Source organism: Camellia sinensis, chromosome 4 (assembly GCF_055761805.1).
Source record: "Camellia sinensis isolate YWXY chromosome 4, ASM5576180v1, whole genome shotgun sequence".
Taxonomy (NCBI): domain Eukaryota; kingdom Viridiplantae; phylum Streptophyta; class Magnoliopsida; order Ericales; family Theaceae; genus Camellia; species Camellia sinensis.
The window spans coordinates 192,929,809-192,944,143 of record NC_138964.1 but is presented as its reverse complement, the minus strand read 5'-3'; positions in this window follow the sequence as shown (position 1 = coordinate 192,944,143).

The following is a 14,335-nucleotide window of genomic DNA, read 5'->3' as shown; positions in this document are numbered from 1 at the left end:
CATAATCCTAAAATATTGTGAATCCCATTCCTTATTTTGCTAACAAACACAATATTAGTGGATCCTACATCCATCTTAATCCAATTGCATTCCCTATAACCCAAAACAAATGGACCCTAAGAGCATTGCTATTTAAGACAAAATTAGGCCCACTTTTCAAACTCAAAGTTATGGTAATCAATTAAGATATTAAATGTAACACTTTCTCTCGTACCTTCTTTAATTATCAACCAATTATATTACTTACACATCATTAAATTTAAAAATAGATTTATATATCATTTTTAATAATTTTACATTTTTGAGTTTAAAAAGGGATGAGTTTAACTTTTAGACAACTTTAAAGTAAAAATTGTATTTGCTGAAATTCATTTTCATTCCGCTAAACTCTTGTCAAGCCAAAAGCATCTCTATCAATTTTTAGATAATCAATATTTTTTAATTTATTTAATTATTTTTATATAATAAATTGTAAGTAGAAATTACACTAGTCAATCCTACACTATTATTTTTATATCATCTCAAAATTTGTAATAAGATTATATTTACACACATATATATATATATATATATATATAGATAGAGAGCAATACTCTATGTACTAAATTTTTTATTAAAAATCTTATTAACAGCGCATGTGTCCAAACATTATGTCTAATTATCACCGTTTGTTTTTTTTTTTTTGTTTTTGTTTTTATTTTATTTTGTTTTGTTTTTTTTTAAACAATCAATCATATTTAACCTATTGTACCTGTAAAACTATTCTTTTAATTACATATATTATGTATAATTTTTTCTTAAGATTATTTAAGTTTGAAGAAAATATAATAAATCTCACACTGACCTTGCTTAAAGTTTTAAAAAATATAACATATCTTATAATTTTGAGATAATTACATTAATTTCTCCTAACAATTTAATTCACATAATACTTAAGTATCTTTTACACCGAAATGTATATTTTTCATTATTTATGATTGTGTTTTACACTATCGGCATTGGTTTTAGTCATTTTTACATTAAAATATATATTTTTTATTGTTTATCATTATGTTTTCACACCATCTGTATTGATTTTAGTTGCTTTAACTTCACTAAAAAGAAAGTTAATATAATTGCACTAAAATTATAGGACTTGTATTTTTTTAAACATCAAGAAAGGTCAATATAATTTACACTTAAAGTTGTTTTTAATATAGTGTAATAGTTTTTAATAGTTAAACTTAATTTTCAAAAAAATTTATTGAAAATAAGTCAAAGTAAAATCATCGCTAAAAATAATTTTTTGGACCATTTTTAACATATGTCGCTAAAACTTACAATTAGTGACATTTTTGATAATTCTTTTAAAGTGTCGCTAAAATATATAATCAATGACATTTTTTGTGACAAAAATTTTAAATTGTCGCTGAAAATTAGTAGTTAGTGACTTTTTTAATAGTGTTTAATGAAAAATACCATTAATTCTCATAGGACCTATTGGATAACTTTTGCGCCGAAGAAGTTTGGTGTCTCCAATGGTTTTTAAAATCTTTTTGCGAATAGTCGGGCCTTAAATTTAACTTCTCAAAATTTGAATTGTTTGTTAGTCCGAATATTATCCCCTCACAAGTACATTTGTTGGACTCCGCTTTTCAGATTCGTTGTGTTGGTCAGCTAGGGGTATATTTGGGGGCAACATTAGATTTTACATGCTCTTAGAAAATTGAGGTATTTCGAGCATTGATAGAGAAAATTCAGAGCAAACTTCAGAGCTAGAAATGCAGTTTGCTTAATATGGCAGGGCGTAATACGCTGGTTAGACATGTCCTTCAGTCCATTCCCTTGTACTCTTTTTCTTTTTTTAAAATTCCTCGTTATGTATTGCATAAATTAAATTGTATCATTCGGAATTTTTTTTGGGAGTCTTCTAAGGGTAGAGGGTTTTGCTAGCGGCGATGGGACAAGGTTTGTCTACCGTTGGCTTGGAGAGGTCTTGGGTTTAAAGACCTTGGTTGTCTTAACCAAGCCATGCTAGCTGAACAAGCTTGGCGACTGTGGTCTAATCCAGATTCTCTACTTTCAAGGATCTTTTTGGGCAAATATTGTAGTAAGGTGGGGTTTGACAAGGTGAAATCAAGTTCAAATGCTTCTTGGGGTTGGCAGAGTATTCTTTGGGGTAGAAACCTACCCTTTTCGGGTCTTAAATGAATAGTTAGGAACGGGGAACAAATTAATCTCTTTGAGGAAGAATGGATTTCCGCCATGGATAACCCACTTATTGGCCAAGGGTTGGACATAAATTTCTCTTTTCTCACCGTCTCTCATTTTATTGACAAACCGTCTCATTGTTGGTGGATCAGTTTATTGAGTTTGTTTTTTTCCTACATCTTGCATTCAGCATATACAGCATATTCATATTCCTATCATGTCTTAGTCTGACAGACAAATTTGGTGTCATACCAAATCTGGTGTTTACTCTATCAAGTCAAGTTATTGGAAAGAGTTGGAAATCTTATTTCACCAAAAAAAATTGGTTGTTGATTGGAATAATCCGATTTGGTTATGGTTGTGGAAGCTTCAAATCCCTCTAAAATGGTCTATGTTTATTTGGGAGTGTTTGCATATTATTCTTCTGGCCAAGTATTCCTTGAAATGTCGGGATGTGATCAATGATGCTTTATGTCCACGATGCAAGTAGGAAGATGAAACTCTAGAACATTTATTTTTCAAATGTCCCGAATCACAGCGGATTTAGAGGGGTAGTTCTTTGGGCTTGGATTTTTCCCACAGAGAACCACTAAATTTCCCCACTTGGTTAGACAGCTGGAGACAACAATCTCTTGAGCCTGAGATCATTAATCATATCATGGCACTGTTGTGGGTTATATGGAAACAACGCAATAGTATAGCGTTTACCGACAATGTGGTGTCTAGTGATCAGGCTTTTAATTTAGCAAAAGAATTGATATTATCTTTACATGTATAATAGGGTGTTCAGGATGTGGATAACCAGCCCTCAATGCAAGGGTTATTATTGCCTACAAAACCCCATCCGGAAATGGAAATTCACTCTTGTATTTTGGCAAACTCTAATTTTCTTGATGGTTGTTTGCAGGAATATAAAGCAATCATTGATGGCTCCTAGCGTAAGGAAGATGGCAGTGCTGAAATAGCTTGGATTCGTTACAATGACGATGGAAATCTGTGGCCCAATGTGCTCAACAAATGCAACTTGATTCTCCCTTGGCGATGGAAGTTATGGCTTGCCATTAAGCACTTCAATGGGTACAGAAGCAAAAGTTTCATCATGTTTGGATCTGGACAGATTCCCAACTTTTGGTGGATGTTCTCCATACTCAGGTGTAACAACCCTGACCCATGATTAATGTTAATCCATACTTAATTATGCCTAATAAGAAATTAAGATGAAAACCTGAGTTAATTACTTGTGCATTGCATTATTTGAGTTTATATTTGTCTGTGGTGGGAATATCTGTTTCTGTTTCTAATTTGTTCTGCAAATTGAAGGCCTTATCGGCATCCGATCACGAAATTGACTTGGTATATGTATTAGTTGAAATTTTTAGAACATTGTGGTAGGTTTAATTGGAATTCGATTTAGAGCGAATTAATGCTTATTTGCTTAGTTTAATTAATTACTACTCACCAAGCCTATATAAGGCTCTTATATGAGACACCATTCATCTTTTCTCCTCCTTAATCACACCTTTGAGCCCACACTTATACAACAAACGTAAGAGAGGGAGAAAAAGGAGAATATTGAGCTCAACTAAAGGATTTGCTAGGAAGAAGAAGAATTGAACTTAGAGAAAGAAGAATTAAGTCTCTAGTTCTCATTTTGGGAAGTCTAGATAAGAATTCAACCCTTAGATTGTATTATATGGATGCTTAAATCATGAATTCAAGAGAATTGAGAGGATCACATAAAAATTAAGCTAGAATTGGAGAAATGAACTCAAACCATACATGCATGCATATTTCATAGCATTTTGAAGCTATTTTCCCATGAATTTCCTCATGCATGTTATTAATTCACCTTATTTTTGGGAATTCATCAAGTTTCATGTCATTTTGTGTCATTAGATTATGTTTTGGAAGTTTTGAAGTCAAAGCAATACATGCATGTTATGTTTTCTAAGAATTGGGTTTTGTTTTGCACAGTTGGCAAGTTTTTGGGCTTTGATTTTGCGAAATGATTTAGAATTCCCAATGTTTTCCAAGTTCACAGATGATTCCTCAAGTGTTTGGCCCAAAAGGGTGAGTTTTGGAGTATTTGATTTGAGTTTGGAAGCTTAGAGGTGAATATGAAAATCCCAGAATTCGACCTCTCCGCTTGTGCGACAGATCTGCGCTCGAGCGGCCACTTTGTTTTTGCATCTCCACTCGAGCGACCAAAAGTTGGCTCGAGCGTAAAATGCATGCTCCCAGAAGTTTCATGTTTTTGCAGACCACTCGAGGGACAAAAGTTGCGCTCGAACGAGGACCTGAGTCTTACGCTCAAGCGACCGTCGAGCGTGAAAATCACACAACCAGTACTTTTGCAGACCGTTCAAGCGAAAGAGTGTGCGCTCGAGCGACCACTCACATTTTGCATGTCTGCTCGAGCGGGACATCTATTTCCGACATTTTTGACCAAGTGTTTTCAAATGCATTTTGGCATCCTCATTGCATCTTAGGCATTCCTAAGCCAAGATTAAGACACGAAAATGCGGATGAGCCTTAGAAAAACACTAAGAATGAAACACAATGATTGTAATGAATCTTGGGCACGTTTTTCAATGTGTACATGTTATGTGTTGTTTGTAGATCACGCGCCGTAAGCTCTCTGATCTGTCTGCTTCATCTGTTCTGCAATTGGAGCCATTTGTGAGTAATAACTTTGTAGAGCTATGTTCAATTATAAGTATTTTCTGAATGATATAAGATGATCTGCTTTTGAAATATTATTTTCTGTATGAATGAATGGTTGTCCAATGTTTCTGAAATGTATTTGTGGCATTCTTAGTTTCAGATGACATCTGTTATCTGTTCTATTACGTCCCAATTATGGGTCAACTGTACATCTCATGAGCCAACTGTTATAGATCCTTATGTATACGTCCCATTTATGGGCCAATTGTATGTCTCATGAGCCAACTGTACCGTCTTCGTGCACGTGAGTCAACTGTATGCCTTTATGGCTGTCCCTTTATGGGTCAACTGTTTTTGCTAGTGCTAATGAATGTACCACATATGATTAACTGCAAATTTTGATTATGAATATGATTATGAATCTGTATCTGTTATGAACTATGATTTCTGAACATGATTATGAATCCATTTCTGATAGCTACTGAATTGTGTTTTTTGTAACTATTATGGACAACATTCGTTAAAACCCTTTACTCTGTTATTATTTACTAGGCTCCAGTTCACTGTAATTATTTATGTATGTAGGCGACCAGGCGTGTGATCAGGTCCAGAATTGAAGGCCTAAGTTCTGTTTTGTCAAGTCACCCATTGTGTCTCCTAGGGAGGTTCCCTTATGGGATGTCATGTTTTGTGGACTTTGCTAAAGATGTCTTTGTTTTATTTGTTTACCTGTGCAGTGGGTGTGAACAGGACACTCCCGATGTCCCATTTTGTCTACCTGTATAGTTTTATCTGTCTTTGTTTTATTTGCGCGTGAACAGGACACTTCCGATGATTTCCTTTTTTTTCTATATGACATGAACTACCGTACTTATGGCGTCACGCCTATGATATAAAGTTTGAAATTTCTGTCCCATGTATGTCTGTACAGCTCCATGGACTATGCATATTTTATTATAATTGCTTCCGCAGCCTCTAATTACATGTTATTCTGTTAAGAGGCCTTTCGTAATCACAAGATTACTAGCCGATTACGTCACGAAACCTCTAGGAACAGGTTTAGGTCATGACATCGGGAGTGTTTTGTTTGGTCTATTAGTACTACTGTAAAAGACATTAAGCTGGTTAGTAAGCTTTTTGATTGTTTGTGTATTTGTAAGGTTCAGCGGCAAGCTGTGAAATCAGCTCATGACTTAGCTCGTTCTGTAAATCACTTTCCTACTTAATATATCCTCTATCTGTTTTGTTTGATTCTCAAAATAAATATATAAATAAATTTTATTTTTTTTCAAATAAAAAAAAAAAACTTACCAGTCAAAAGGTACGTTTTTGTGTACCAAAAGGGTTCTCTTTTTAAAAATCATTAAAAGCTCTTCTAAAAACTCAATAATATATATAATTGTTACTCTCTTAAGCTCTATTTATCACATTTTAGTCAATATCTTAACAAATAAAAATATGTTTGAGCCACAGTTAAAAATTTATCTAATGAAAAAAAATAAAAAATACAAATTAATATCATTTTTCAAAAACAATTGCTGGCATAACAAGATGATAAATCTCTGTTAGTCTTTAAAATGTTTTATTCAAATTTTATTGTTGGATCCTAAGAACAATAAAAAAATTTAAGAATTTTTATTTGAGAGCTATTCTGTATCATCGAAATATTTCACCTCTTATGTAGCTTCTTATATAAAATGGTAAGTCCTAATATTTTATAAACAAAATGGGCTTTACACATACACATGATGTTTATTGTATAAATACATAGGAAATGTGAAATAAAATAATAAAATAATTTTGATAATAAATAACATATCAATTTTTATTTTTATTGGTTGGAACAAAGTTTTCTTTTAATAGAAGTGCTAGTATTTAACATCGATTTCAATACTTTATTTCACTTTTTATATTTAACAAATAGTGAAATTTACTGTGTCATATAAAGATTTAGGTGAACGTTTTCGGTAATATATAACAATTATTTCTTTTAATAGGTGCTTATATAAAGTATACGTTGGAACAATCTTCTATGTAAAAAATAAATTGAAACTAAATCAAACGAAGTAAAATAATAATTTACAGAATTTATTTTATCGAACCGAATGAATAATAAAAGATCAAGTTGATTGTGTGACACTCTATCTTTAAGATAGATGCACCCCGCTACGGTGCTTACGGTTAAGTGGCGTCTATCTCCCAGGATACAATGATCTTCACAAATTATAGTAGCACTCCAAACAACTTGTACGGCGAACTAGAACCTGTGTTCTATACTCTCTAAATTTTTCCTAAAATGATATGAAAAATATATGTAACAGAGCAAAGATTGGACAGCAAAAAGGTTTTAGATCCCAAAACTGCTGGAAAATGCTGGAATTTATAGGCCAAATGATCTGTTCGAACAGGTGCTGATTTTGAACTGAACATGTATGAAAAATCCTGAACAGATACAGTTTGAATCCTTGGACAGATTTGCAACTGCTACAGTTATAAAACTGTCCAGATTTTGAATCTGTTCGGATTTGAAGAGATTGAAAAAATTGTTTGGACTGAAAAATCTGTTCGGGTTCCAACAGATCTGAAAACTATTTGGACTGTTTAACTTGTTTGGAAAAATTGGACTGGAAGAGGAAACAATAGACAAAAATTAAATTCAAGTTTGAATTAATTTTGTTAAGAATTTTTGAAAAAGATTCAAATAAATTTCCTCAAAAAAATTAATATAAGAACCAACCCGACCCACAACCCACACCTGCGCCCGGTGGTGGCGGCGGCGGCCGCGCGCGCGGGTGTGGTGGTTTGGGCTAAGGTTCTCTTTATCTATAGCTCCTCCCTTCTACAAACTTGGGATGCCTCTTGGGGCCCAACCCAAGTTAGTATACTAAGAGCTTATATACTCACAAAAGCTCTTTTAAAGTTTCAATGTGGGACAACCCATTTCAAGAAAGCCCACATTTAATTCTTTAAATGTCCATTCCATAAACCCGAAAACGACATCAAGTTCCCATTCACTCATAAATGGTATTGATGAACCGTCTTCACCGTGTGACTTGCCATGCAACAAGAAACATGTCACCTGTATAGACCCACCCCAAAAGACGTTTGGGGCCAACTCAATTTTGGGCTCAAAGTTGGCCCAAAATAAGCCATATAAAACCAAAATTTTTCAACAATCCCCCACATGAATGGAATTTGACGGAGAGAAGATGCAACAATATGATCAAATTACAGAGAGTACAGAAATTGGAAATAATCTGCAAAGGATAGGTAGCTTTTGGCTTTGAACCTTCCCTTGTGAGACACTATCAGATTTACTAGCTAACTAGTGAACATGATGTCTTGAACTGTTTAGTCGTTTGTGTAATCTAAGACAATAGAACTCACACATAATATTACCAGACATAGTTTAGTTCTCACTATTGTGTTCATTTTGGTCCTGAACAACCTGGTCTTTCATGAGTGTTCTAGAGAATTGTAGCCCTTCACAAATCTCATAGAACCGGCCCAGTTCACACTCATATAAGTGATTCTTATTAAGAGTATCCTGCCATATTCCACTAGGTATACCTAGATATAAGAATCATTAAAAGTATTACTTAGCTTAAAACGCTGCAGACATCACTATTTCATCATAGAAATGGGTAGGAGTTTGACTCCCCAGTGATCCTTCTGAGTCATAGACAACTCGGTTGTCCCTTTGAACCTAGATCTTGGGATCTCCAGTCAATTAGGTTGGGTTGCCGTTGTGGTAACTCTTATTTAATAGGCTTAAGTCCTATTCCCCTCTATGAATTTTCAACTAGCTCTCTTGCTAACCCTTTGGTTAGTGGATTCGCTATGTTGTCTTTAGACTTCACATAATCAATGGAAATAATTCCATTAGAGAGTAGTTATCTCACGGTGTTATGTCGATGACGAATGTGTCGTGACTTACCGTTATACATATGACTTTGTGTTCTACCAATCGCTGATTGACTATCACAATGTATGCATATAGCAGGCACCGGTTTTGGCCACATTGGAATATCTTCAAGGAAGTGGCGAAGCCATTCCACTTCTTCCTCAGCTTTATCTAAAGCTATGAATTCTGATTCCATAGTAGACTTTGCTATGCAAGTCTGTTTGGAAGATTTTCCAAGATACAACTGCCCCACCAAGAGTAAAAACATATCCACTGGTGGATTTTGAGTCTCTAGTATCTGATATCCAATTTGCATCATAGTAACCTTCAAGTACTACTGAATATCTTGTATAATTCAGCCAAATGTTACGAGTAAATTAGAGATATCTTAGAACCCTTATAATTGCTTTCCAGTGTTCTAATCCTGGGTTACTCGTATATCTACTTAATTTACTTACTGCATAAGCTATATCTGGGCAAGTGTAGTTCATCAAGTACATTAAGCTTCCAATAATTTGGGCATACTCTAATTGAGAAATACTTTCCTGTACATTCTTGGAAAGAAACAAATTAACATCCACAGATGTTCTAGCAAGATGATCATCATCTTTGCTGAATTTGTCAAGTATTTTCTCAATATAATGAGATTGTGACAAAGCATAACCTTCTGATGTTTTGGTAATTTTCATACCATGTATTACATCAGCAATGCCCATGTCTTTCATGTCAAAATGTTTATTCAACATTTTCTTGGTAGTTTTAATCATGTCATTATTACTACCTATGATGAGCATATCATCCACATAAAGACATACAATGACATAACCTTTGTCTATTTTTTAGTATAAACACATTTGTCACACTCATTAATTTTGAATAAATTTGACATTATTGTCTTGTCAAATTGCTCATGCCATTGTTTTGGTGCTTGTTTTAAACCATATAATGATTTAACCAATTTACACACTTTCTTTTCTTTTCTTGGAACAGAAAATCCTACTGGTTGTTCCATATAAATTTCTTCATCTAACTCACCATTTAAGAAAACGGTTTTCACATCTATATGATGAATTTCTAAATTGTATAGAGATGCAATGGCAATTAGCATTCTAATGGATGTTATTCTAGTAATCGGTGAGTATGTGTCAAAGGAATCAAGACCTTCATTTTGTCTAAAACCTTTGACCACAAGTCTTGCCTTATATTCGTCAATTGATCCATCCGCTTTCATTTTTCTTTTGAAAATCCACTTGTACCTAAGAGGTTTACAACCTGGTGGCAAATCCACCAATTTCTAAGTGTGATTTTGCAAGATGGATTCAACTTCACTATTGACAGCCTCTTTCCATAAAGGAGCTTCAGGATTGGACATAGCTTCTTTAAAAGTTAAAGGCTCATTTTGTAACAAAAATGTTAGAAAATCTGGATCAAATGCTTTTGAGGTTCTAGCACGTTTACTACGCCTAGGTTCCTCTTCCTCATTTTGATCTATCTCTTGCTCTTGTTCTTGATCCTAACTAGTAATAGCATCGTGAGATTTTTTGTTAGTACTAGCCTCTTGTCCAGTTTTATTTAGAAATACATGTTCAAAGAATGATGTATTCCAAGATTCAATAATAGTATTTACATGCATTTCAGAATGTTCTGATTTATGAATCAAAAACCGATATGTACTACTATTCTTGACATAACCAACGAAAATACAATCAATGGTTTTAGGACCTATTTTAGTCTTTTTAGGACTAGGAATAGCCACTTTAGCCAAAAACCCCCACACTTTCAAGTATTTGTAGGATGGTACTTTCCTATGCCACATTTCATAAGGTATTTGATTCACTTTTTTTCGGAGTACTTTATTAAGTATATAATTAGCAAAAAATATTGCTTCCCCCCCACAAGTTTTGAGGTAATCCAGAACTGATTAACATGGCATTTATCATTTCTTTTAAAGTCCTATTTTTCCTTTCAGTAATTTCATTTTGCTAAGGTAAGTAAGGAGCTGTGGTTTGATAAATTATTCCATGTTATTTACAAAACTCACCAAAAGGTGATTCATATTCACTACCTCTATCACTTTTAAGTTTCTTAATTTTCTTACCAAGTTGATTTTCAACTTTAGTCTTATATTGAATGAAAGTTTCCAAAGCTTCATCATTGGTTTGAATTAAATAAACATAACTATATCTAGTATAGTCATCTATAAAAGTGATAAAATACTTTTTCCTACCTCTACTTTGAATTGATTTAAAATCACAAATGTCACTATGAATTAATTCAAGTGGTTTCGTACTTCTTTCAATTGAATGAAAATGAGTTTTGGATAATTTTGCCTCAACGCAAATTTCACATTTATTATTTGAATCAATGTCAAATTTAGGTAAACATTCCATATTAATTAATCTACGCAAAGATCCATAATTAACATGTCCAAGTCTACCATGCCATAAATTTGAAGACTCAAGCAAGTAAGAAGAAGATGTATTTTTATTAATAACTGAGGGTACAACGGTCATTACATTCATCTTGAAAAGGCCATCAGACATGTAACCTTTTCCTACATATATCCCATTCTTAGTAAGTACAAATTTGTCACTCTCAAACACTAGCCTAAACCCATTCTTACTCAACAAAGATCCGGAAACAAGATTCTTGCGAATGTCCGGTACATGCAATGCATTGTTGAGAGTGAGTTCCTTTCCTGATGTCATCTTCAGAATTATTTTTCCTTATCCTTCAACTTTAGAAGTCGAAGAGTTTCCCATAAAAAGTTGTTCACCATTGTCCACTATAGAATAAGATGTGAACATCTTTTTGTCGGCACAGAGATGGTGAGTAGCACCAGTGTCCACCCACCATTCTTTAGGATTTTCGACAAGGTATGCCTCGGAAACAACTGCAGAAAGATTTATGACATCTACACCATTGGAAATTTTTTCCATTTCGGTTATATTGGCTTGAGCAAGCTTCTTGCTTGATCTTTTTTTGCCTTTACATTTGTAACGACAATCTTTGGCCCGATGTCCCTCTTTGTCACAAATGTAATGCTTGCTATTAAACTTGTACTTCTTAGTTTTCCCTCCTTTAGATAGCATTTTCTTCTGTCATCTTTTAAAATCAGTTCCTAAGAACTTCTCTGATTTTTCACCATGATTGACTGGTACAGTCACAACAGGAGGAGGGTTTGGCACAGTTGCAGCCACCATACCAGTATTGGTTTGAACATTAGTTTGACCAGTTTCAGTAGCCATAAATTCTAAATTATAAAACAAAATTATAATTAGAATTTTATAATACATAGAAAATTAAACCATAAATACAGAATTTTAAATTTTGTAAAATAAAAGAAACAAGAATTGTAACTTTTAATTCCAATTAATTTGAAAATAAAATAATATTTATTTAACCAAATTAATTCCACACAGAAAATTAAATTTTTGTAACACTTCAATAATTAAAACACTTAAACATAATTTTAATTGATGAACACCCAAAATTAATTTTTGACAAATTTCACAAAGAAATATTCTAAATTGTTAATGACACCAGTATATTACTATTAGTTGTTAAAGAAAATAGACAGTATATTACTACTATCTGTCAAAATATAACTACTATTTGGTTTTCCAACCAGAATATTATTTTGTAAAACCACAGAAAATAATTTTTGTAAGAAGAAAAAGAAGAAACGAAACAAACGAAAAATTATGTATAAATAGAATAATTCGAATCTGTCTTAAGATTGTTGGAACAATCTTCTGTGTAGAAAATAAATTGAAACTAAATCAAACAAAATAAAATAAATAACTTACATAATTTATTTTACCGAACCGAATGAATAATAAAATATCAAGTCGAGTGTGTGACACTCTGTTCTTAAGACAGATTCGCCCCACTGTGGTGCTTACGGTTAAGTGACGTCTATCTCCCATGATACAATGATCTTCACAAATTGTAGTAGCACTCCAAACAATTTGTACGGCGAACTAGAACCTGTGTTCTATACTCTCTAAATTTTTCCTACAATGATATGAAGAATATATGTAACGGAGCAAAGATTGGACAACAAAAAGGAATTTTTTCAGACTGTTTCTAGATCCCAAAATTGATGGAAAATGCTGGAATTTATAGGCCAAATGATCTATCTGAACAGGTGCTGATTTTGAACTGAACAAGTATAAAAAACCCCGAATAGATATAGTTTGAATCCTTGGACAGATATGCAATTGCTATAGTTATAAAACTATCCAGATTTTGAATCTGTCTGGATAGTTATGAATCTGTCTGGATTTGAACAGATTGAAAAAACTGTTTGGACTGAAAAATCTGTTTGGGTTTCAACAGATCAGAAAACTGTTTGGACTGTTTAACCTGTTTGGAAAAATTATACTGGAAGAGGGAACAATGGACAAAAATTAAATTCAAGTTTGAATTAATTTCGTTAAGAATTTTTGGAAAAAATTCAAATAAATTTCCTTCAAAAAATTAATGTAAGAACCAACCCGACCCACAAACCACACCCGCGTCCGGCGGCGGCGGCGGCGGCGGCAGCGCGCGTGTATGGTTGTTTGAGCTATGGTTCTCTTTGTCCATAACTCCTCCCTTTTACAAACACTACAACAAAAATAGTCTTTAGAGACGAAAACTAATACGAAAATAAATTTTGTCACGAAATACGTATCTTTTAATGACGAAAATAATATTTCGTCTCAAAATGTACCATTTTTAAAGACAAAAATAAAATTTCGTCACCAATCTAAATCATAATAAAAAAATTAGGTGACGAAATTATTTGTCGTCATTATTTATATTTTTTTGTCTCCGAAGATTTTCCCGCTAATTTTTTCGAAGGGTGCCAAAATTTTCAGACTTTTGGTGACGAAAAAATTGGTCACCAATTATAAAATTATTAATGACGAATATATTTTTGTCACCAATAGTTTTTAATATTTTAATATCATTTAGTGACAAAACTATTTTTGTGGCCAATATTTTTATCTTTGGTGAAGAAATAATTTTGTCACCAATAAATAATTTAGTCGCTAAATATTTTAGGGGGCAAATAAAAATGTATTGGCGCCTATAGAAGTAGATAGAAAGCAATCGGTTCTTCTTCTTCTCAAACACACACAATAATTTCTCCATCAAACCTGATTTCACACACACACACACACCTTATGCTCATTCACACACAGAGTTTCCTCACCGCCGCTGCTACCATTTCATCGACTCACCGCCGCTGCTACCATTTCATCGACTCACTGCCGATAGCCTTTCCTCACCGTCGCCGTTGGTTTCTCCTTCCCTTGCTGTCGATCGTTAGCCCCTCCTTTCCTCACCGCCGTTGCTGTGCCGATCGGAGAACCACCATCGCTGTTAATCTCTCTCTCTCTCTCGATGCTCCCTCTGTCTAATATTTTCTTTCTCTGATGTATATGCTCTGTATACATATAATATATATATATATATATATAACTTCAGCAGCCGATTTCACAACTTCTCAATTTTTTCTTTTTCGGTTGATCCCCACCTTTCATTCCTCAGTTTCCCTCTCACTGGTTGCAGATTTTTTTACATATA